This window comes from Anoplolepis gracilipes, chromosome 4 (assembly GCF_047496725.1).
Source record: "Anoplolepis gracilipes chromosome 4, ASM4749672v1, whole genome shotgun sequence".
In the NCBI taxonomy this organism is placed as follows: domain Eukaryota; kingdom Metazoa; phylum Arthropoda; class Insecta; order Hymenoptera; family Formicidae; genus Anoplolepis; species Anoplolepis gracilipes.
The window spans coordinates 10,834,869-10,857,661 of record NC_132973.1 but is presented as its reverse complement, the minus strand read 5'-3'; the positions used below and the strand labels follow the sequence as shown (position 1 = coordinate 10,857,661).

Genomic DNA, 22,793 nt, shown 5'->3' with positions numbered 1-22,793 from the left:
TTAATTTTTATTCACAAATGTTCGAATTCCTTCCATTGACTTCCAAACAAAACATAAATATTATAACTAGTGTTATAATATGTGTTTTGTTTGGAAGTTACGATGTTTATTTTTTTTTGCTCAAGGGCAATGTAATTAATTTAATTAATCTTATTGTAGATTTATGTTGTAAACATTATATTAAATTCTTCTTCATTTCAAAGTGAGATTTCACATTTTGTGTGGAATAAAATTTGAAATTTTTTCTTAACGCAAGTGTTGGTTTATTTTCATATAGTTTCAATATTTTCATTATGGTGTTCAGTCTTTTTCCCATAAACGTTGTATTTTTTAAAAGTCCTATCCAATAATACCTCACTCGACCCTCTTTCCCATTTAAAATAATAAAGTTCATACCCATTTTTCCGATTTTCCGATTTTTCCAGGAAACGCGAATGTCACCATTCGATTCTTCACTGGAGCTTTTATCATAAAAATTTTTTCCCCAACTTGCTACGACAAATTGTTTAAAAAAAACGCCTGATACGGGCGCTCTATTACACCCTGTATGGAAGATTAACTGTCAAAAAATAACGACTTGACAATTTCAGTATGTTTACAGTACTGAGGATTGTTATATATGTAGGGAATATAATTTAATTTTTTACTAATAATTTTTGTAGTAAGGTATATTTTTGATCGATTAGCCGTCATAATGTTAGAAGGAAATATATAGAGGTAATCGGGAAAAAAGTATATTTACTATACTTTTATCGAACAAAGTTATTTTTAATCACGTATATGTATAAACAGTGCATGAATAATCGGTGAATAATTTGCGAGTAGGAATAATAGAGAGACACTCTAAATGCATCTTGTACAAATTTGTGTAAGCATCTTTTTATTACATGATAAATCTGCTCAAACAAATTAATGTATTTATGTAGTTTCCAAGTAAATTACAGTTGAGAATAAGCTTTCATTAAAACACGTTACAATGACTTGAATTTTACATGGTTGTAAGCAATTATCGCACAATGCAAGGTAATTCCAAGTAACTTTGTCATGCCTACATTGTCGTAAAATCCATCTTGAAATTATAATATTCAAGTCGTTAGGAAGAAGGTCTCCTCTCTTTTAATAACGGACTGTTATTAGCCACATCCTTCTCGCAGAAACGAGTTCGCTTAATGCAAAGGAAAGGATTGTTACCGCGCTAAATGGAGGCACCTGATCATCCATCCGATAGTTCTACGCTGTACCTACATTGTAAGTAATTTTGAGCGGATAAAGAGAGCGCGGCTAATTACGTGCCTCGTATAAATGGCGTCGTGGCGGTGTTCTAAGTACATCAGACGCGTATCAGCAACGTCGCTCCTCCTACTAGCGCGAGAATTTGCTACATTCACATGCGACCCCTTGTGAAAGTCAGTTAATTGGTTGGCAACCAAGTCTCTCCATTCTCAACGCCGTCCTATGAAAATTGCGATTTCCAACGCTCTAGAGATATCGCGGCAATGCTATTTTCTTATCGCGTAAACGTCAATCTCTACATTGTACTTCCGGATTCATTGTATTTCCGAGCATGTTTGCGATTTTTCTTAGATTGTTTCGACACGAACAATAATTAAAGAGTCATTTTATATTCATCAGGATTATAAACAGAACCATATTCTAGATAAATACCAAATATTTATTATATCTAGTATTTCATGGCAAATATGTGTGTGTGTGTGTGTGTGTGTGTGTGTGTGTGTGTTAGTGCACTTTTTCAAAAATAACAATACACAATAAATTAAACAAGTTTTTAAAATTTAAAAGCTTGTATCTTGAACAGTCGTACGATCATTGCTGATTTTACAGGGAAACGTTACTGGCACAATCAATGGGATTGCATAAGACGAAAGAGCAAAGTATGTTTTCACTGAAAATCAGTAATAATATTTACTGATGAAGTACTCATTAATATTCGGTAAAATTTTGTGTGATTGCTTTAATCAATGACTGATTATTGATTTAATTAAAAGAATATAGTTTGTGAGAACGAAGAAAAATTATTATTAAGAAGAATTATTATTATTATTATTATTAAGAAGAATTATTTTTAAATTAAAAAAACTTTGAGAAAATATATAATAATTTTTTTTTTCATTTTTCAAGTAGCCTTTGTGTGACAACATTTTTAACTTACAGCATAATAAAGATATAAATTTGAAAAATATAAAAAAAATTAATGTAGGTGATAAGATGATAATCCTGAAAATTTTCGTTAAAAAATATATATGTATTTCTAAATCGTCCAATGAAAGAAATTGTGTAAAAAACAATAGGAATAATTCTGAGACGTCGCATAAAGATGGTTACAAATTTTATAAAATATCTATCGACATATTTATCTCGCGAGAAAGAAATAATCAATTTTTTCAAAAATACGTTCGAGAAAGCAAAAGCGTGAGAGTTTGACCCACATACTTTAGTATTTATAAAATAATTGCAAAATTGATAAAGACATTTCTCTGGTCGTATGAAAAACTCAATCGTTGAAAGGCACAATTAGCGGCGACATTCGTGGACGCCTTGACCGCTTTCAAACCGCGATCGGTTGGCATTTTCGTGCATGCTAGTTTCTGAACGAAACGAGAATCGTCACATATAGTCTCCGTCGATGTTCGTCAGTCTGTTTGTCTGTCCGTCTTCCTTCCTTCCCAGAAGCGACCCTGAGACGTGCGCGGTGTGCACGCGAGAATTAAAGGCCGTACGGACCACCGGAACGAGAGGGACAAAGGAATGCCAACGGTGCTTTCATTCCGACAAAAAAAAAAAAGAAAAAAAAAAAGAAAAAAAATGAGAGGAGTCGAAGAGGGCCTGACAAGGCCCTCTTCGACTCCTCTCTGTCGTTGCTTTCCCTCGAGATACCCGTGAATGCATAGCGCGTGTAATGGACACGTATAAACGAGGCGGGACTTGAAACTCCGACCGGGAGCAACGCGCGTAATATCGCGTCGACGCGACCGGATGGGAACGCAGCGGTGCCAGTCCAAGTCGATTGCTCAACCCGAGAAACGCGGGCCTACCTACAGGACGCAGCCGCGCGTATTGATCGCACGTAATCGCACACGCTCTTCCGCTCCTTCGCCGTGGCCGTTTCTCCTTTTGTTCGCGTTGTAACGAGAGGCGGCCGACGATTACCGGCCGCGTGTGACGTGCGTCGGCTTTATGTAAAACGGCTTATGGAAAAACGTCTCGACGCGATCTTTTCGCGTGCACCGAAATTCAGCAGCGGTAACGCTTGCTATTAACCCCAATATCCTCGTTCGTTATACACGTCACGAGAAGTCAGAGTATTCCTTCAACGATATAGAATCTAAATATCATAGGGTAAACTCGGCTAAGATGGCCATCGTTTTTTAAAATGCAAAAAACTTTTATTTTTATTATTTTTTAACAGCGTTTGGTATATTATCTTCACTGAAGCTTAAATTACGTAATATTATCGAAATTAAAAGAAAAATATTTAATAGAAATTTTATATTATCAAAATAGTATAACATAAGCATTGGCCATCTTATCCAACTTTTAAGGAAAAGATGACCATAGGTAACGAAAAGATGGCCATAATATTTATAAAAAAAATAGTAAAAACGAAAATAAAAATTATAGGTCATATAATAATTTACATATCTTTATAATATGTCTAACGTCGATTACGATAGCTTAACTGTAATTTATTCGATACGTTATAACAGTTTTTAGTGGACGCATGAAAAACTTTGCGGGTAGTCAAAAGTAAAAATATGATATAAAATTCACAATATCGTTATTTCGAATAATGTATGCACATAAACTACTGTAAATATCAATTATCTTTGATAATGACTAAAAAAGCGCACCATGTAGCGATTATTGAAAAAGTGACAACCTACGGCCATCATATCCTAGTTTACCCTAATCGCAATCGCTAATGTATCATTTTGATCGAAACGATATTCTATATATTCTCTCGATTCTCGCACATTTTTTTCATATAAACAAGATGTTGATCTAACATTTTTTTTCTTTTCGGTAAATCGAAGTCACCGCAGTCGAGCGTCTCGTTAATCACCTGATCGCACAATGAATTCAACCATACCATATCATTGACTTATGATAACGCACGTGACGCAGTCATCAACTGCGTCAGTGGCTTCGCATACTTTGGGAACAGTGTTACACATTAAACGAACGACCGTATCGTATCGTATCTAGTCGAGGCAACCACCTGTGCGCATAGCTAATACCATATAATAAGGGTTCATGCATATGAATTTAGTGGGCCAGTCTACCGGCTTATCGTGAGGAATCTATCGGGCCTCTACTCGCGGCAGAGCACCACCGCACCGCGCGCTCAACCCTTTTCGATACATAGAGATATATACACGCATAATAATGCTTCACCGGTGCCTCACCGTGTGTGTCACGCATGTTCCGCCACTTTCAGCCACTTAGGATACACGTGCGTGTGGATGCGTAAAGATACAAATGATCGCGACGTGCCTTGATCTTTTTTTTGACATGTACGAGTATACCGTGTATGATAAAGTAGGTTTATCTTTTTGTTTTTTTTTAGAAAATATTCTGCAAACTTTTCCTCTAAATTTAGAAATATAAATTGATTAGTTTAAATCAATTAGGTTAGTTTTATACAAGCTTTAATGTAAAATATATTTTATTTTTCTGTTTGATATATTGCTTCACTTTGATGCTTCTATTTTACTTAAACGATATTCCTAATTATTTGTAAAAAAATCATTATTTGATTTAAATAAATATAAAAACTTTGCTTCGAAAACAAATTATTATACAATTTCGTCCAATTTACGCAAAATTTCTTCCCGTTTTAGAAAGACGAGTAGTGTTTATTTACTCCTTCGATTAGTATTTCGATGGAATATAAAAGGGATAGTTAGGCTTTTTCTGAAGCGAGTTGGATCGGATCGTTATCGCTCGTCAATATATGCACCGTGAAGATCGGATACGTGGAACTAATGCGCGTGGAGGAACTTTTTGTACTCCTAAGTTATAATAAAGGCTGACTAAGGAGGAGCAGATGCAGAAACACACGGTAGCTGATCAATTCCACCCGCTGTTGATTTTTTTTTAAAGGTGGCGATCGATGTCTCGCCCATGCTTTCTTTTCTTCGACCGACGACCACGCGCATTGATATGCCTAAACAAACTGCTCGCGTCGTTAACGTCGGTATAAAATTGGTTAATTTGAAAGATCGGGAGCCATAGAGAGTCACTTATGATGTATTGATGGTAGAAAAATATGGGCGATGTCACACAGTGTTCCTTGTTAAATCAGATAGAAAAATAAATATACCTTTACTCGTCTCTATGTCTCATAAAATGGTGTGAATTTGACAAAAACGTAACGAAGGATTAAACAAATGAATGAATAATTTATTTTCATTAATAATTTATTTCTACATTTATTAATAATTTATTTATTTTTTTTCTGCGATGTATTTTTATGTTCTTAAGCAAGAGTGTCATTCTCTCAATTTATTTACTTATATACCAAATTTTGTACAATTTAATTATTTGCACTATTATAACGTCGATGTAATTTCGAGCATTTTCTTGAAGTCAGTTTATTGAAGGCTTAATATATTAATAATATATATATATATATATGCCGAGAAAAAATTAAGGAAAAAAATTATCGTCATAAAAAGTGTTTGCACATTTTTTTAAATTCTCAATTAAAAGTTACGTTATAATTAATGTATATTAATATTAATCCACTGATGATTTCTATTTATTTAAAGTATATTTAAATATACATATTTATATCTTTAAAAAAATATTATTTAGTATTTTTTTAACAATATTCATATCTATATAAATAATTCGCAAAGAATGTTATAACATATGTGAGATACAATACTCGCTTAAATGAAATCAGTGTCTCTGAAATCTTATGTCACTGTTTTACTGAGTGATTTTATATTATCAAATTTATATCGATTGTATTTATAAAATCTTATATTACACTATGTATAATATAATATGTTTGGCTAAAAGTAGAATACGAATCGTTATTTGTTTGCAAATGGCTTTTGAATTTTATTTAAACATTTGTAATTGTTATAATCTACTTAAAATTTTACATATATATATATATTTGTTATATAAGAATTTTTTTTCTAATTTACAACTTACAGTACGTTTCTGAAATAATCGAGTATAGAATCAGCGTGGGATTACACATACGTTGCGCGCTCCTCGCTGCTTTCGTTGAGTATCGTTCGTGACTCGATCGTGGCATATAGTGATTTCCGCGAAAGAAAATAATATCCTGGAAATCGAAGGCCGCGCCGTCGCGTTTCCTGATCGGCATCCGTCATGCGATTAGCTTGTTCAACCGCGTCGAACACCTTCAAATTACACATTAGAACGATATATAGGCGCGTAAAAAGCCGCGCAGCCATGCTGGATCAGTTCACGTCACATCCTGTCGTTGTCGTTGTCGTTGTCGTTGTCGTTGTCGGTTGATTGCATTTAATTATCAAACGTCTGTTATACACGCATTTATCCCCACCCTTCTATTCGTAGGGAGACATTTGTCTGGACAATGTGCCGGGATATTACCTTTTACTCTCTCTCATTCTTGGTATTCGACAGATGTACGCGCTCGCATATTCGCATATCCGTACATCACAGTCGCATGCGTTTGTTAACTTATGTCATTTTTAGATAGGATGTATATTTTGTCAGCAACTGACAAATCTCTATGTGTGCGTATTATAAATAGGTTGAAAAAAATTAAAATGTTTAGTAATTTTAAATAATTTATTGATTGAAAAAGAAGTTTTAAACTGTTTTATAACGATTATAATTATTTAGTTAATTTTATATAAATTTTGCTCTAACGAAATTTAAATTCAAGCCATAAATTGATTTCGAATTGATGAAAGAATTTGTCAAATGTTGACGAGGTCGATGTGACAGATGTTTCATATAACGCAAATATATATCATATTTTCTGCACAACTTGCCAAATTATTATGTCAAATAAGTCTTTCCAAGAATACCACATATTGTAGCTTCGCTTTAATAGTTATGCGAAGTGTTTTAAAACGAATGTTTCTAATAGCAGTTTTCCGGTCAACTTATGAAGACAACTTTTTTTTTTTTTAATCAAAAGTCTGAAGACATTAATAATTTTTGAATTATAGGCGATTGAAAAAAGAGCTTTTCGCAATTAAATTTTGTAAAGTTCAAAGACTAATAAAGCTACATCTTTCAATTTTTTTTTTTTTTTAGATAAAGTTAATAAAACCTTAATTTGAATCACAAAAATACATGATAGGAATAACGATCTCCTTTGACATTTTTGCTAAAGAAAAATCGAGTCCAAATCAACTAGAAAATCTACTGTCAAAGAAAAACAGCCTATTCATATTCGTCCGTCCATTTGATTTCTTTCTTATCCATCTATCAATTTTGCTTCCGTCTTCTGTGTTCCTCCGTTTCCCTTCTCGCTCGCACGCTCAACTCTCGGTGGCGCTTGGGCCGTAAGGTATAAGGAGGCGAATGCACCGTCGAGAGAGAGAGAGAGAGACAAAAAGAGACGGCTGCACGCGGGCTAAACGGCGAGAGAGAAGCCCAGAGTCGAAGTTAAACGAACATCTGTGCCAACTGGAGCGGTAACTCAGGGACGCGAACGGGTGGACACGAAACAGGTGGGCTTCTTGGTCGGGATTCTTGGGAGACCGCGTGTTAGCGGTGCCTCGGGGCACATGGCGCGCGAGCCTTTAATTCATGAATTCTCATTGCGGCGCCTTCGCCGCGGCCGCGGCCGCGGCCGCGCGTATCCGGTGCGTGCCGCCGTATGCGAGAGGCTGTTCCGGTAATTGCACGCGCGCCCGGCTGGCTCCGCCGATTCGATCGATTCGCATCCTGTTTGATCTGCGAATTGGTCAAGCCCATAATTGTCGGTGGTAGCCCAGGCACGTTGTTATTACGCAACACTCGCCGTAAGTCCGGCGAGGGTGCGCGTGTGTTGTCCATAAATGCATTTTTCGGCCAAAACGGTGTGTATACATATATATCTGCGCGTGTATGTACGTGTCTTCTTTGCAGCTGTGATTTTTCGATTTAGCGTACGATTACATTCGCTTCAAGCAATCTATAATTCGCGATCGAATTTTATTTAGAATTTTGTGTGCCATCGAAATTTCTTTGAAATATATCTCTGCTATACGATATGTACACTCAAAAAAATGATCTTGCAACTTGAACGAAAATTTTCTAGGTGTAAAAAATTAGCTGAAACAGATAAATTATTAGCAAATGCTGTGATATATTTTGCATAACTTAATCAATTTAAATGACAGAGACAGAATAATTTATATCTGTACTATTAGTGTAATTTAGACAGAAAATTTTTCCACCATGCCTATCTTAAGGCCTATTGTCAAGGACAATTATATTTGTGATTAATATTTGGCAATAGGATCTAAATTTTCTAGCGGTATTGCTAGAATATTGTTGCTATAAATTCTATACGTGACAAACAATATTTTAACAGATACAAAAAGTAGCGATAAATTTTAATTGAGACATCTAGAAATCTATCTACATTAGCAAAATATTTTTTGAGTGTAATATTAAAGAGATTTGTCTTGGTCGTTTCATACTTTTTTGATAGTTATAGGCATTCTTGTTTTTATTTATATATATATATATACAATTAATAACAATATTTAATAATAATTTATTAATAATATTAATAAAAGAATTAATAATAATTAAATTCATATTTATATACAATTAATTATTATTTAATCTTTAATATGCATCTACAATTATAATTACTTGTTTGTCTGCACGCAATGCTTTCATATGTCTTGTAAAATGTTAATTCTTATTAATATCGGTTATTATTATTGAAGGAACAAAATATTTCGTATTGGTTTTGCAAAATAACTTTTTGTCGTGAACCTTGATCGATATCGCGTATGCGTGCGCGCGATGCAAAAATGTAGTTTTAAATAATAACGTCTTAACGGCTGCGTCGCACATACGTCAATCGTAGTTATTTATGCGATCGCGCAGCTTGCGTGCACCGTGATAAATAGTGCTACTGGACGGGACGGGTTAAAAAGTCACGTACGCGAGACAAGCGACAATAAAAATTTAATCCAATGAATTGCAACTCGACAGTGTTTACTGAATAACTTGAGGCACGATATGCGGGAGAAAGAAAAGATGCAAATTGTAAAAACTTTGCAGTTTTCGCTTCTAATCGTTAAGTATAAGGGATGAGGTGTTGATGACGTTCAACGCAATTTTTGTAAACTTTAAGCAGTATTATTGGATGTTAAATGAAATACTTTTTTCAGAATTATTACGTTATATACAAATTTTTGTATATAAATGTGCGCCAATGTTTAAGGATTAAACAAAACGTATAATACGTCATACAGCCGCTAGGATGCGTATCGAGACATTTTCGTCAACTTTCTCGATAACGCTTTACAACGATAGAACGCAATTTATAGAAGATTCATGGAGAAAATCGATCAGAGATGCCGCGGCTGTGGAGAAATGAAACTTATACCTAGGTTGAGTAATTCATGCGGGATTCTCGCCGCTAAAGAGAAGCTTACTTTCCGCGGCATCTTTATTTTAATATTTTTTTCACTTGAAATCTTATTGTGTAAAAAAGTGCTTCTGTTAAAAAAATGCATAACATATTACGATATATTCGCGAAAGCTTATTCGTTGTAACATTATTTAGCAGAAAATTGATTTAAAAAATATTTAATTTTTTATTTAAATAGAGATTTATGAATTTGATATTTATAGGATAAAATTATTTTAATTTGATTTTATTTTTGATTTATTTAAATTTTTATATTAAAACACAAAACGTTATCCTGACGATAAGACATTTACCATGTTATTAAAATTTTAAGCGTTTTTGCATCTAAATAGCAAGAAAGACAATCGAAAGGCTGCGGTACAGTTAATTGCCGAGTGTTTCTCATCGCATTTCCCTTTGTAAACTACCGGAGTCCGGAGATAATCTACAGGAAGTAACATGATGATAATCCCCGGAGATCAGGGGCGTTATGGCTTTCGCGTTATCGATGTGAATGATGAATGGCATACATCGATAACGAGTCAAGACTAATCCTCAAACATGTCATGAATAATTTGTATTTGACATGTATTCAGTAATTTGTCAGAATGGTTAGAATTAAACAAAACAGTGTGTATTGATAAACGGCAGATTAATAAATATGAAAGTTCATTATTTTGCAAACTTTTGTTAGATAAATCTCGTTATAAAAAAAAGTCCGTTTATCGCTCGTATCCGGACAATAAATGATTTATGATGGAAGATCGCGCACCTTTCTTATCTGCCGATTGCTTCTATCGTACACGGCCTCGTCGAAATCATAAAAATAAGGCCGAAGGCCCGTAATTTGACTCTTTCGCCGAGTCCGCGATAAAGGATAATTCGGCGATGACGTATAGCCTTGCACTGAATCTCTCCACCTCCGCTTCCGGCCCGCGGGCAGACAGGTAGGTCACCACCTGCCGAATACCTGCCTACCGACGCACGCACCGCATCAGCGAAATATCTGCGGTCCTTGAGACCGCTAAGCGCCGAAACCGCGGCCAGATGTTACCGTTAAGGTGGCGGTGAGAGATCGCGATCGTACGATTCGCGCGCGTACAACCAGCTGCGGCGAATTTATCGCCGCGATCTACGCGTCGCCGTCGTCGAGAGCTAATCGGACGTTGTATCGCGTACAAAGGGGCCTTCTTTCCGCCCAAACTTTCTAAACGATGGGCGGTTCTGGACGGCTTGAGAATGCGGATCGATGCGCCGTTGATTGTTCCCCGAGAGATTTCTAAGAATATGCTAAACTCCTCCCATCCTATTTTCTCAGTCCTCGTATTGTTGATTACGGTGAGAATAATATTGTACTTTTTAACGCAAAAAAACTATTGATAAATTCTTCGGAATATCGCATTCAAAAAAATGATCTTGCAACTTGAACAAAAATTTTCTAGGTGTAAAAAATTAACTGAAACAGATAAATTATTGGCAAATACTGTGATACTGATCATATATTTTGCACTTAATCAATTTAAATGACAGAGACAGAATTTATATCCGTCCTATTAGTGTGATTTAGACGGAAAATTTTTCCGCGATGCCTATCTTTAAGGCCTATTTATCAAGAACAATTATATTTGTGATTAATATTTGGCAATAGGATCTAAATTTTCTAGAGGTATCGCTAGAATATTGCTGCTATAAATTTTATACGTGACAAACAATATTCTAACAGATACAAAAAGTATAGCGATAAGTTTTAATTGAGACATCTAGAAATCTATCTACATTAGCAAAATATTTTTTTGAGTGCGGCTATATCGTTTTACGATTAATATTAAATTGATATTTGCGTAAATTGATGTAATCATTGGTCGTAATTAATCAATCTGGCCAGATTTCTTTGCAAACTTTCTCGCGTAGCCTTGATTCTCACCTGGTTTTTACCACTTGAGAGTATGCACCTGGTTATATCGGAAAAACCTTGGATCATTAACAACCGTACCTGCATATCTACACCTGTTGTCTTTTAACGAGCCGAACACGGTATCCAAGAAAAACTTGATACAACATTAATTACTATGAATTTGATACTTCGTGAAATATCGTACGAGTAAAAAAGAATTGACTTTCACTTGGAAAATGCATACATCTGTTTACATAACATTCATTTTTTACAGCAATCTACGTAATAATACCTATTATAACCAGGAAACTGCGTAAAAATTTGATAGATAGATATTTTTAAATTAAAATATATTAAATGTGTACATATGTATAAAACTGTCTTATGTCATAATAATTTTTCACTAAAATATTTCACTTTAGATATTTGAAAATTTTCTGCGGGCTTTCTTTATTTATATAGTTAATTTAAAAAAAAAAAAATGTCATCTCCTTTTCGATGTGTTCCTAACGATATTCATAATAGATATTCATAATGTCTCCGGAAACTCATTGTCAGCGTCACCTTGTAGTTGCAACGGTACCGCTAGACTACGAGAAATAATCGACAATCGTTCTCTCATGGAGAATATCTGTCGGAAGCCACGAGAGCGTGTTGGTAGCATAACGCGAAACGACCAGAGCGGAATCGCCCGCAACCGCGTATTTCGAGCGGCCAACGCGTCGAATTTATCAACGTCGATCTTCGCATAATGAGCTAATCGGATGTTACACTGTTACCACCGGGTCCCACCTCCCACCTCCCTCCCTCCCTTCCTCCCCTTCTTCTCTTCCTTCTCTCCTGAATACGGTCAGGCGAATTAAGGCGAGCTGAGAAAGCGCCTTCGCGGTAGCGCGAAGGAAAGGAGACGATAGGAGAGAACAATGAGAGGAAGTGAAGGTCCAATGAGTGCGCCTTCTTTCCATTCCCGATTGCCACGGAACTCTTAGAGCGAAGATATCATCCGTCCTTCCCTCCGCTCTCCCATCAGCGCGCCCCGTTAGATACAACGTTCATGTAAGATATATCTCGGGAGAAAAGGGTACGGATGCCCTCTCTCTCTCTCTCTCTTTCTCTCTCTCTCTCTCTCTATCTTTTCGTCTTTCCTTCCCTGTTTTATACAGGCCGCAATTTATCGAGAGATCGAGCTGATCTAGCTCATGAATCGCGCGACGCCACCTCGCGAAATTACAGCCTATTCTTCGGCGACTCGCTTCGCCTTCTTCTACGTCGTCCACCTCCTCACGGCCGTTTACGATTTGCGTAATAACTTTGCACGTGGACTCGGATCTGCGCGCTTTCCCGGATACGGAAGATTGAGTTGCTCTGCCCTGCCAAGTCTGGACGGTAGACTCGGCAGGTGCACGTGTTAAGTGTATAAATTACGAGATTCTTTCTTAAGCGACTACCTGTTTTCCTATGCATAGCGTTTTCTAAAGTGGACGCAAAAAACACCTTTTAACCTTTTATAGAAGAACAGAAAATTTTTATTTCGATAAGAAATTAGATAATTGAATATAATTGATTAAGAGAGTGTAATGATTGTAGAGAGCAAAAAGTGAACTAAGATTTAATTAAATTTAACAAAATAATTTGACGATTATACGTCAACTAAATGTCAGTATAGTATGTTTATAATAGTGATTATTAATTAGTAACGTAAAGGCTCTGTAATATTATAACAATAAAATATTTGACATTAGAGCAATAATTCATTTATGCGCTGAAGATCAGAAAAAATCTGATCGAAACGTTGGCCAGAATTGTTAACATCATATTATAACTTTAAATTTAATAATTTTTTTAATTTTTGTATCGTGATACATTCCTCACAACAAGACGGATGACGTTAAACCCGCGTGTTCAACTGGCAATCATAGACATGCGTGCACTTCCTCGCAGTAGGGCGAGAAAAAAATACATGCATACCAGTAAATTGCGCAGACTTTTAGATCAACTCGAGACTTCTTGTTGGTAACGACCATCCAACGTGATGTGTAATGATAGCAATTATTTTAATATCTCAGAAATGGAAATCGCATATTTTCACCTCTACCGTTACCTTCATAATTATTTCATCGGCGCTCGGAGATATCAAGTTTTTTATTTTATTTGCAATTAATGTTTAAGCGGACTGACTTATGGTGGAATTAATGTTTGCTTTACATAAATTTAAACGACAAGAGCATACTTGTTTCCACACTTTTTTCTAATTTGTTTAACGAGTTTTTCATATTAATGTCTAGATATGATGCACAATTTTCAAGTCTTCGAAGTAAAAGATTATTACTGTTATAATTTATATGAAATGCGTATTGAGAAATATCGCTTCATCCAGATACGATTTTACAAAGAGAAATCTAATGAAACTCGAGATCTACCCTCTTGCCTTTCTTTTTTCGTTATGGGAATTTCGTATTTAAATGACTGCTCCCGGTTCGGGAACAGTCGGTGGCGCGCAGATGGACATATGGAGAGGAGGTGTTCGCGAGGTCATTCTGCGGTTTTTTTTACGCACGTCCTGCGTATATGATCGAGTCGCACGTAATAGTCGGGTAAGCATCCATCTCTCGCGCATTTCGCATCCGTGCGTGAGGCTGCTGGTGCGCGATCGTGACGTGCACGTCGGATATGCGTCGCGCTGAGCGTGTGAGAAAGAAAGAGAGAGAGAGAGAGAGAGTCTGCGCTCTCCGGCGAGCGCTGCGCTGTATTGCGCTGCGCTCGCCGGCTACAGCGTGTGTGGTGTGTGCGTAAACGCGTGTAATAGACGGGGAGGGGCACGCCAGCTGGCGTCAGAGTGACAAGATCTAAAATTAGAGCGCCTGTCTTGCGTGTCGATCGTCGCATGCGCATATCGTACGCCCCCTTCCGGCTTCGCCTTATTTTCATAACTTCTTTCAATTCTTCTCCCTGTCCTCTCCTCGTCCCTCTTGATTCTGTATTCTCTCCCCCTCCCCCGTCGCCTCCGGAGAAGTCTCTTCCTCGTCGCTCCTGTCTCTCGAGCGATCGGTCTCCCTCATCTATCTTCCGGCGCGGTTTCACGAGTTCTACCTTTCTCTCTCGTCTTCCCTAGACCGCAAGAAGAGAAACCGTGAGAAGATCGATAGTCCGCGGAACTCGCGAGAGATCGTGAGTGCACAGTTAGATGCATTTACAGCTAGGACATCTCCAAATTTTAAGCCCTTTAACTCTCTATCGTCATCGCAAAAAGTAATTCAAGAATTTGCATCTAGGTTTGTCTAATTTAATCATTTGACAAAATTTGACAAGGTTACTTTCAATCATGGTTCTGTCAAGACGACATGTATAGAATCATGTTTCGGAAGGGAAACAAAATTTAAAGAATTTTAAAATCAATTTATAAATAGAAAATTATAAGAAGATTCAAGATATATATATATATATATATATATATAATTAGGAAAAAATTATAATATATTTTCTTTCTTTAAATATAAGAATATTTAAGAAAACCTGATCAACATCTACCTTTTCTACTTTTATTTTTCTAGTTTATATGCATAAAGGTACAGAGACGATCCGTTAGGTTGGAAAATCATCGTTCGTGCCGTTAACAAGCGTAATCGGACTTTGCGACTGTCGTATTTGCGATTTTTCGCGCTGTCGCCGCACACTCACAATCTCCAGTCGTTGCGGCGTTCTTAAAGTCGAGAGATATTTGCATAAACGCGTATGAAACGCTAATGCCTTGCCCAGTCATGGTGCCGTACGCACGAGAGAAAACTAATGGCACTTGCACGTGTGCCTACCGGTAATTTAACCTAAGTACGCCGCTACATTCGCACGGGGGTTGTAGATAAGTGCAGTCCACCTACTTTATGCATCCACCTACGTTATTTCGTGCTACCTGTAAAAAGTCTCGTCCGGAATTTACGACGAGCCGACAAGCCGGCCTTATAAATATATTCCTGATGTTCACAATGCTGTTTTTCATCGCAGTTTCTAGTTAGTCGACAATTTATGTAGATATACTTGTGTTTGGATATTTTTGCATAGAAATATATTTTTCGGCGAAATTTTTTTAAATTCAAATTTTGTTGTCCGCGACTATAAAAATATCTCGTTGCGCTCGCAGAAATATTTTTCACGACTGACAATGCAATTTTCCACTTTGATACTTGTGACGCGAATAAAAACAATTAATTCGATCGGCTGGTTTCGAAACTCGAGTATTATTTTTCCGTGGAACTCATATTCTACATATTGTTCTTATAGCTAAACGCTCGTAATTATGGCGTTCGGTGTTTCCCGCGATAAGAAAGCGCGCGCTGTCGGAAAATAGTGATTACCGCAATCTAGCAGTTTTGCGATTCATAACTGCCGCAATCGGACTAATAATCAAATTAGCATCCTGTCTACATTATACCGAACGCGAAACGTTCCAGTTTGATGCCCACGGATTACATCTCCGGTGCTCGTCTATGTCGAGAAAGACCGTAATGACGACTATTAAAAAATTGGGCCCGTAGACGAGAACGGAAATAGAGGGAAGATCCTATTATCCTTTTATCGGTCCGAGTCAAAAGGTAATTAAGGATGCACTTATTCCGCCCCTAAACGGAAGCCCTTTCCCCTTTGAAGAAAAGTGCAAACAACAATCGAGACTATTATCGCCTTTGGATTACTCGCGACGAGTCTGTGACGTATAATATGCATGTCAATCCAATGCATATATAATTATTTAAAAGTTTTAAATTCATTCGTATATCTTTTGATGATTCGCGACCTTAATAAATATTTAAGCAACAACTATTTAAGTAAACTAATAATTTTTGTTTTGCACTTTTATTAAAAGAAGAGGCTATATTCTGTATTATTTTTTTTCTTACTATGTTTTATTTTTACACAAAGATATTTTATTCGTTGTAAGAAATAATTTTATCCACAAACAAATAATTATCAACCTGGCGAATAAGAGCCATACGCAGATGTTTATGCGTAAATTTCTTAGAAATTAATTTTTTCCGCGAAAATTAAAACAACATCTGCGTATGGCTCTTATTCGCCAGGTTGATAATTGTTTGTTTGTAAATATTAAGAGCCTTATATTCGAAATTTTAAATAATTTTATCCTTTTGGAGGAATCAATTGAAGCACTCTCTGTGCGCCGAACGTCAACTTGAGAACGATTCATCGTTTCATTGTTCCTTCATTGACGATTGTCCGTTGTAAAGACAAGCGGCCAACGTGTTCCGTTCCCGATTTCACATTATGCAAGAAAGTTAGCCAGCGCACACGTATGATGTCTCACTTCCTGCCTCGCGAGCAGCTGCCGTGAAATCACAGATCACGGTCGCGGTGTGAAATCGCGACTGTTCATTTTAACTTGCTCTCGTTTCGCCGATTTCAGCCGTTCTATTCAATTCGTTTTAGGTATTTTTACATGCAGATATCTTTGTTATCAAAAGTTTTATGAAACGTACAATATAAAAAAGAATATTAAAAATAAAAAAATGACACGTTTTGCATTTATTACAGATCGTATAGCTCAAATAGTTAATAAGTTTACTTTTTCTTTTTGCCTCTCTCCTCGCGTTATATAAAAATAATTAAAGATAATTCTTTCCGCGTATAGCTCTTATTCGTCAAGTTGATAGTTACTTGTTTGTAAATATTAGGAGCCTTATTTATATTCGAAATATTAAAGATACTTTTATTTAAAAAATGATTTAGAAAAAATGTGTTTATCTTTTTTTTTTTTTATGTAAAAATAATTAACCCTTACTCCGTATTGTTATTTTTGGCACCTTCTAACTACAGGTGATATTTTCGATAAGTTTATTAATATGTAAAAGTGTTTTAAAAAAATCTGAAAAGATGTATATACCTTCTTTGAACATTCTAAATAAATAAAGATTAAAATAATAAATTTGAAAACTAATTTACTTAAATATATTATTTTATAATTATTTGTTTCCAAGAAATTGACGTTGTTAGAAAAATCACAGACAAAAATGATCCATCAGTACGGAATAAGGGTTAAAGATAACGTATTAGATATGTACTTTGGAATAGATGGAAAAGCGAGCGTTTCAAAAGCTTTCCCTGCCGTTACTAACGTGCGGTAAATCTTAGCGTTTGCTCTTATCGTATCGTACATAGATCGCGAAACGACCGGACATCAGTCAGGGGCGACGCATTATCGCGCGAGGATCGACTTGTACGCGCCGGTATGCAAGCAGTGCGACGCATCTGCGCCGAGTCGGGCCAGGCCGAAAAAGGCGAGCGTGTGCACTCGAGCGCCGCAGGTTTTACAGGTAACACCGGGTTAAAAGGAGGGTGCGTATCGGGCGACGAGATAGCGATCGGCGCGGCCAGTAGCCAGGACCGACCGGCTGGCCGAGATAAGGATCGAATCAAACGAGGGCAACCCCTTTCGCCTTTCCTAGCCACCTTGCGCCGGATTCGTATGCATTGCGTGTGCGTGCGTCTCTTCGTCTTTCCCTTGCGGTTCACCTTACGGCGCACACACAACAATATCACCATCTGTACCTCATTAGCCTAAGCGGTACAAACAGCCTGTGGTCTCTCACCTCGCACGGCTGCGTCAAGCCGCCCGGGGCGTCTTCGAGTCGATTCGCTTCCTCGAGTCGAGTCGAGTCGAATCGAATCGAATCGAATCGACTCGCACCCGCCACCCGACGACCGCCATTATACGGACTATTACGTTGCCTCTAGAGTGAAAAGCCGTCGGGTATCCGGAAGCATGCTAGAGACTTGCGATTTTTGACGTCGCAACCACGCGTACTGATGAGGAGAAATCTCCCGGTTGTAGAATGTTATCAGCCTTTCAAACACGGGATTACTTGGGATGAATTCCTAGTAGCCTCGTTATCTCGATGATGGATCGTAGTTAAACAAGCTGAAGACATCGCCTCCATACTTTGCGAGGAATATGAGTAGTTGGAAATTAAAAGAGAATTTTGTAGAATGCAAATGTGTTAAATTCTCAACATTGAAATGGTTATTCGTGATTGAAAAAAAAAAAAAATAGTTTGTAGCGTGTACTTAAAATATTATTTTTTATTCGACAAAATTAAGCAGAAAAATGAATGTGCTTTGCTTTTGCAATATTTTTTTTTTTAAATGTCTCTTCACACCCTTATAAATATATTACAGATTTGAATATTTTTCTTTTACCATTATAATTTCTTACAATGACATTCACCTGATATTTCTTATTGTCAATGATAATTCCACGTCTCGCTTAGCAACCTGTAAACACGGATTCTACCCGATAGTCGCGGTGAACGTTGGAGACGAATATAATTCTTTTAGCGATTATTCTGAGAAAATGCGTGGCACGAACAGGTCACGAGTATCTGAAACATGTTTTAGGAATCGGCCTTTTAACGCGGCTGCCGTGCGCGGTCGCCACCCACGCCGACAGGAATACGGATAGGCGCAGGTAATACATGGTATACGGAGGCATGACAATGGCTCCGTGTTGCACAATGAGAAGAAGACGAAGGGAAGCAGTATACATTGAAAGGCAAATGAGGCCCCGGCGCGGGGCCGATGCTTCTCTTCTTCTTCTTCTTCTTCTTCTTCTTCTTCCTCCTCCTCCTCCTTGCTTTCGGTACGTCATCTCCTTTCTATTGCGCACCCACATCCGCTGCTGTCTTTTCAAGTAGCACCCCAAAACACACCTTACGCAAATTAATGTCGTATGTTAACCAGGCCTGCCACGAATGACCGGGACCACAGAGCGCCTGAGGACAGTCGCTCTCGTCATCGTCGTCTTTAATAATGATTCATCGCCATACGGCGCGACTAATTGTTTACCGGTCGTTTACAATGCCAGCCAGCCAGCGAACACTTCTGGCGATGTCGCGCCTACCATACATATGCATTTGTGTACGTTTTTTTTCTTCTTCGGTCCAGTCGTGTTTTCCATCTCGTTCATAATTTCGTCCGTTCGACGTTGCGCGCCTTCCGTCTTTTCGTTGCTCGCTTGCGTTATTCTTGTTATTGTTAGAGTGTATTTCGTTAATTACGATTCCTAATTCATGTGTTTGGTTTGTTCGATTTCATAATACTTTACATAATTTTTACATAATTACATGCACTCTTTCTTACATTGTCTTTTGTATAGGAACATTAATATATATGTAAGAGTTTTTTTTTTCTTCTGCATCCAAATACTATATTTTTATAATTCTTATTTACATGTGTACTAAAATAATTTTTATATGTGAAAAGAATGTTTTAAAAAATTGTGAAAATATATAAGTAAAGTTACTTGTGTTTTTCTAAAACTATATCTAGACGTAGAAAAACTATTAATGTTAAGTAATGTAAAAGTTAAATATTAAAAGCTTTTTATTAATGTTTAAACTGTAACGCGGATGTATGTTATAAATGTCGTGCAAAGAAATCGTTAAATTTCATTTGGATGATGTCCTTAACATACTTTATACGCGCAGGTGGCTCAGACACGATACGATCTTCAAATTAATAATGCAACGATTAATAATTCAACCGACCTAATAATTTCAACCGCGAACTGATTATATTCACAAGGCGTACACGAGATCTAAACACCGATGTTGCGACTCTCGCGTGCAAGTTTAGATAGCATCCGAGTATACACAAATATTAAATGCAAGGTGTTAATAACTTAATGATAATTTGTACAATATATGAACCAACGGAGTTGTATCACTGTGCACTGTGTCCCTGAGCCCGGGTAGAAACAACCACCATCTCGCGTGGTGAACATGAAATTCAGTTGAGTGTTACACGCTCTCATGTGTACTTTTTATCAATAATATTCAGAGCGAATTAAAATCTTTCTCATTGTAAATATTTTTCAATTCAGTATATTTTCAAGTTGAATTTTCATATGTAAATTGTATAATGTGTGGAAAAAAATTTGATATTTGAAAACTTGTATCTGCAGTAGATACATGACTCTTACGTGACTGTCATTTACTGGCTGTTGATCTGTATTTTAAGCATATCGAAATATATTTTAAGTTACATAATTATAAAAATCGAAATAACTCTACGGCATTCGTATGTGTGTGCGAACTGGCCATTTAAGAGAAACCTGCGAATTAAAAAAATTATTTAAAAACTTTCTCTATATTATATATAAAAAAATTTTATACAATAATCTGTAATTAAATATAATAGTAATGTAGTATACATATATATTCGTGATTAGATGATTATCTATATAGAATATAATATTTAAACTTGAGAAACACAAAATATGCGTACGCAAAACAGATAAAAAAAACTACGCGTATCATGTATAAACATAATTATAAATTCTATTAATTCTTATAACTTTTGCATGCTTTTTTTCTTTTTTTGTGATAGAAACTGTAATAAATTTGACTGGAGAAACAAGAGGCAGAAATATAAAGATTAATAATTTCAAAGAGGCAGAAAACGCATTATACGTCTAGATAACTTTTATTAACCAATATAATCATGTATTGTTACAAATGATGCGGCAATGACGTGCCGATGCAACTCGGGTTACAATGAAACTGGTTTTGTTAACGGTATACAATGAAAATAGGAATTGATGAATGAGCGAATTTACGAAAAATTTACAGACGTATTCGTCGCTATTCGACATTCGAAGAACTGCTTACACCACAACATGTAATTTATACTTTTATTTTTTTTTTTTTTTTTTTTTTTGTGTCCTGCCTGCCATTATCGCCTGCTCCGACGAAACGTTAACTTCTTCCGTTCTATGCCTGCCATTGTCCTCGCTTCCTCCATCGATATAGTGTATCTCTGGTAAATCCGTGAGTGATGTCATTTGTGCGCGCGCATATGTTATGTATGTATGTTGCGTATAACTGTGTGTATACGTGTACAAACTGTAAATATACTCGAAGACATCGAAAACTCACTACATTATGTTAAATAATAATGTGTCGCGGATTTGCTTCCGGCGCGCATACATATGCAAATTCTTGCCATCTTTTTTTTTTTTTTTTTTTTTTTTTTTCTTTACTTCTTGTAGATTCGTGACTTACAATTAGAACTATATATGAAATAAAGTTGCGTGCTGTTATTGCTACGAAAGAAAATTGCATTACTCAAACATCTCGGGGCACTATATTTTTATAATTAAACTATTTATTTCAGTAGATAGTATCGGCCAATTATATATTTACATAAATACTATTTATGTAAATGAGAAAGTTATATAATGAATGCAAAATGGCATTTGAGCTATAAACTTGTACAATAAATATTTTTTCGGTCCCGAGTAAAAACTAAAAAAAAATAAATAAATAAATAAATAAATATCAGTGCACACAATCACTTGCAACTGAATATCAGTTTTTGCATTCGAGTCTCTGGCCTTATCGCAAATCCGCCACTCACTAGTTAGGCTTACGGCTACTATCGAGATATTGATGTACATATACAAGAATCGTGGTTTTTCTCCTTACAACACGGGTATAGAGTATACAAAGACGTTGTTTGCCGAAGAAAAACAATTCGCATTGTATCATTCCTTTTCCTTCTGTTTATCTCTCTCTCTTTCTCTCTTTCTCTCTCTCTCTCTCTCTCTCTCTCTCATTTGCTTTTTCTTTTCCTTTCGCATTCGTTAAACGTGGAAGGGCCTCGGCTTCATATACTTCTCTTCTTTATAGCTTTTTTGTTTATGGAAAATCGATAAAGAATTATTGATTCTCTTTCTGCATGTGTGTTGTCCTTCCTCTTTCCCTTCAATTATTCGTTTCGGCTTTGTTGGTCCGGTGTGGCAGTGCCTTGTTAATTAATTTAATTCTCGCAATGATCTTTTTCGCTATGTTGTCTTGTGATTTTATCCCTTCTATCACATGATCGCGACCAAACTTGCAATGGCAGAGTGTCCGTGAAAAAATTGTCTGCAAGAAAAACTCTTTCCTCTTACAGTTTCGTGACGAGATATTTTATATTTTTGCAATTAATAAATGTTTTTTTCATCGATTATATCTATAATGACTGCAAAATGTATGAGATTGCTGCTTTGATTTATTGAAGTTTGTAAGAGCAGTGTAATCTTTGTACTGATATAAATTTCTATATATTTTATATCATAAAATGGAAAAATCAGTTTATACATCTTGTAACGTAAAATGACAATCGCGCGAGAAATGAAAAATTCTGATCTGTACGCAAATATCTGCATCACTGTTTGGGCGTTTAAAGTCGATCGTTTCACAAACACTTTGCTGAATAATTATTTAGTGACGAAGAATGATTATTATT

At 36.3% G+C, this 22,793-nt stretch overlaps 1 long non-coding RNA gene across 1 annotated transcript in view; it reads left to right on the top strand.

Moving 5' to 3' along the window:
* Nucleotides 1-22,793, top strand: part of LOC140664403 (uncharacterized) — a 118,340-nt gene that overhangs the window by 55,398 nt on the left and 40,149 nt on the right. The window lies entirely within an intron of this gene.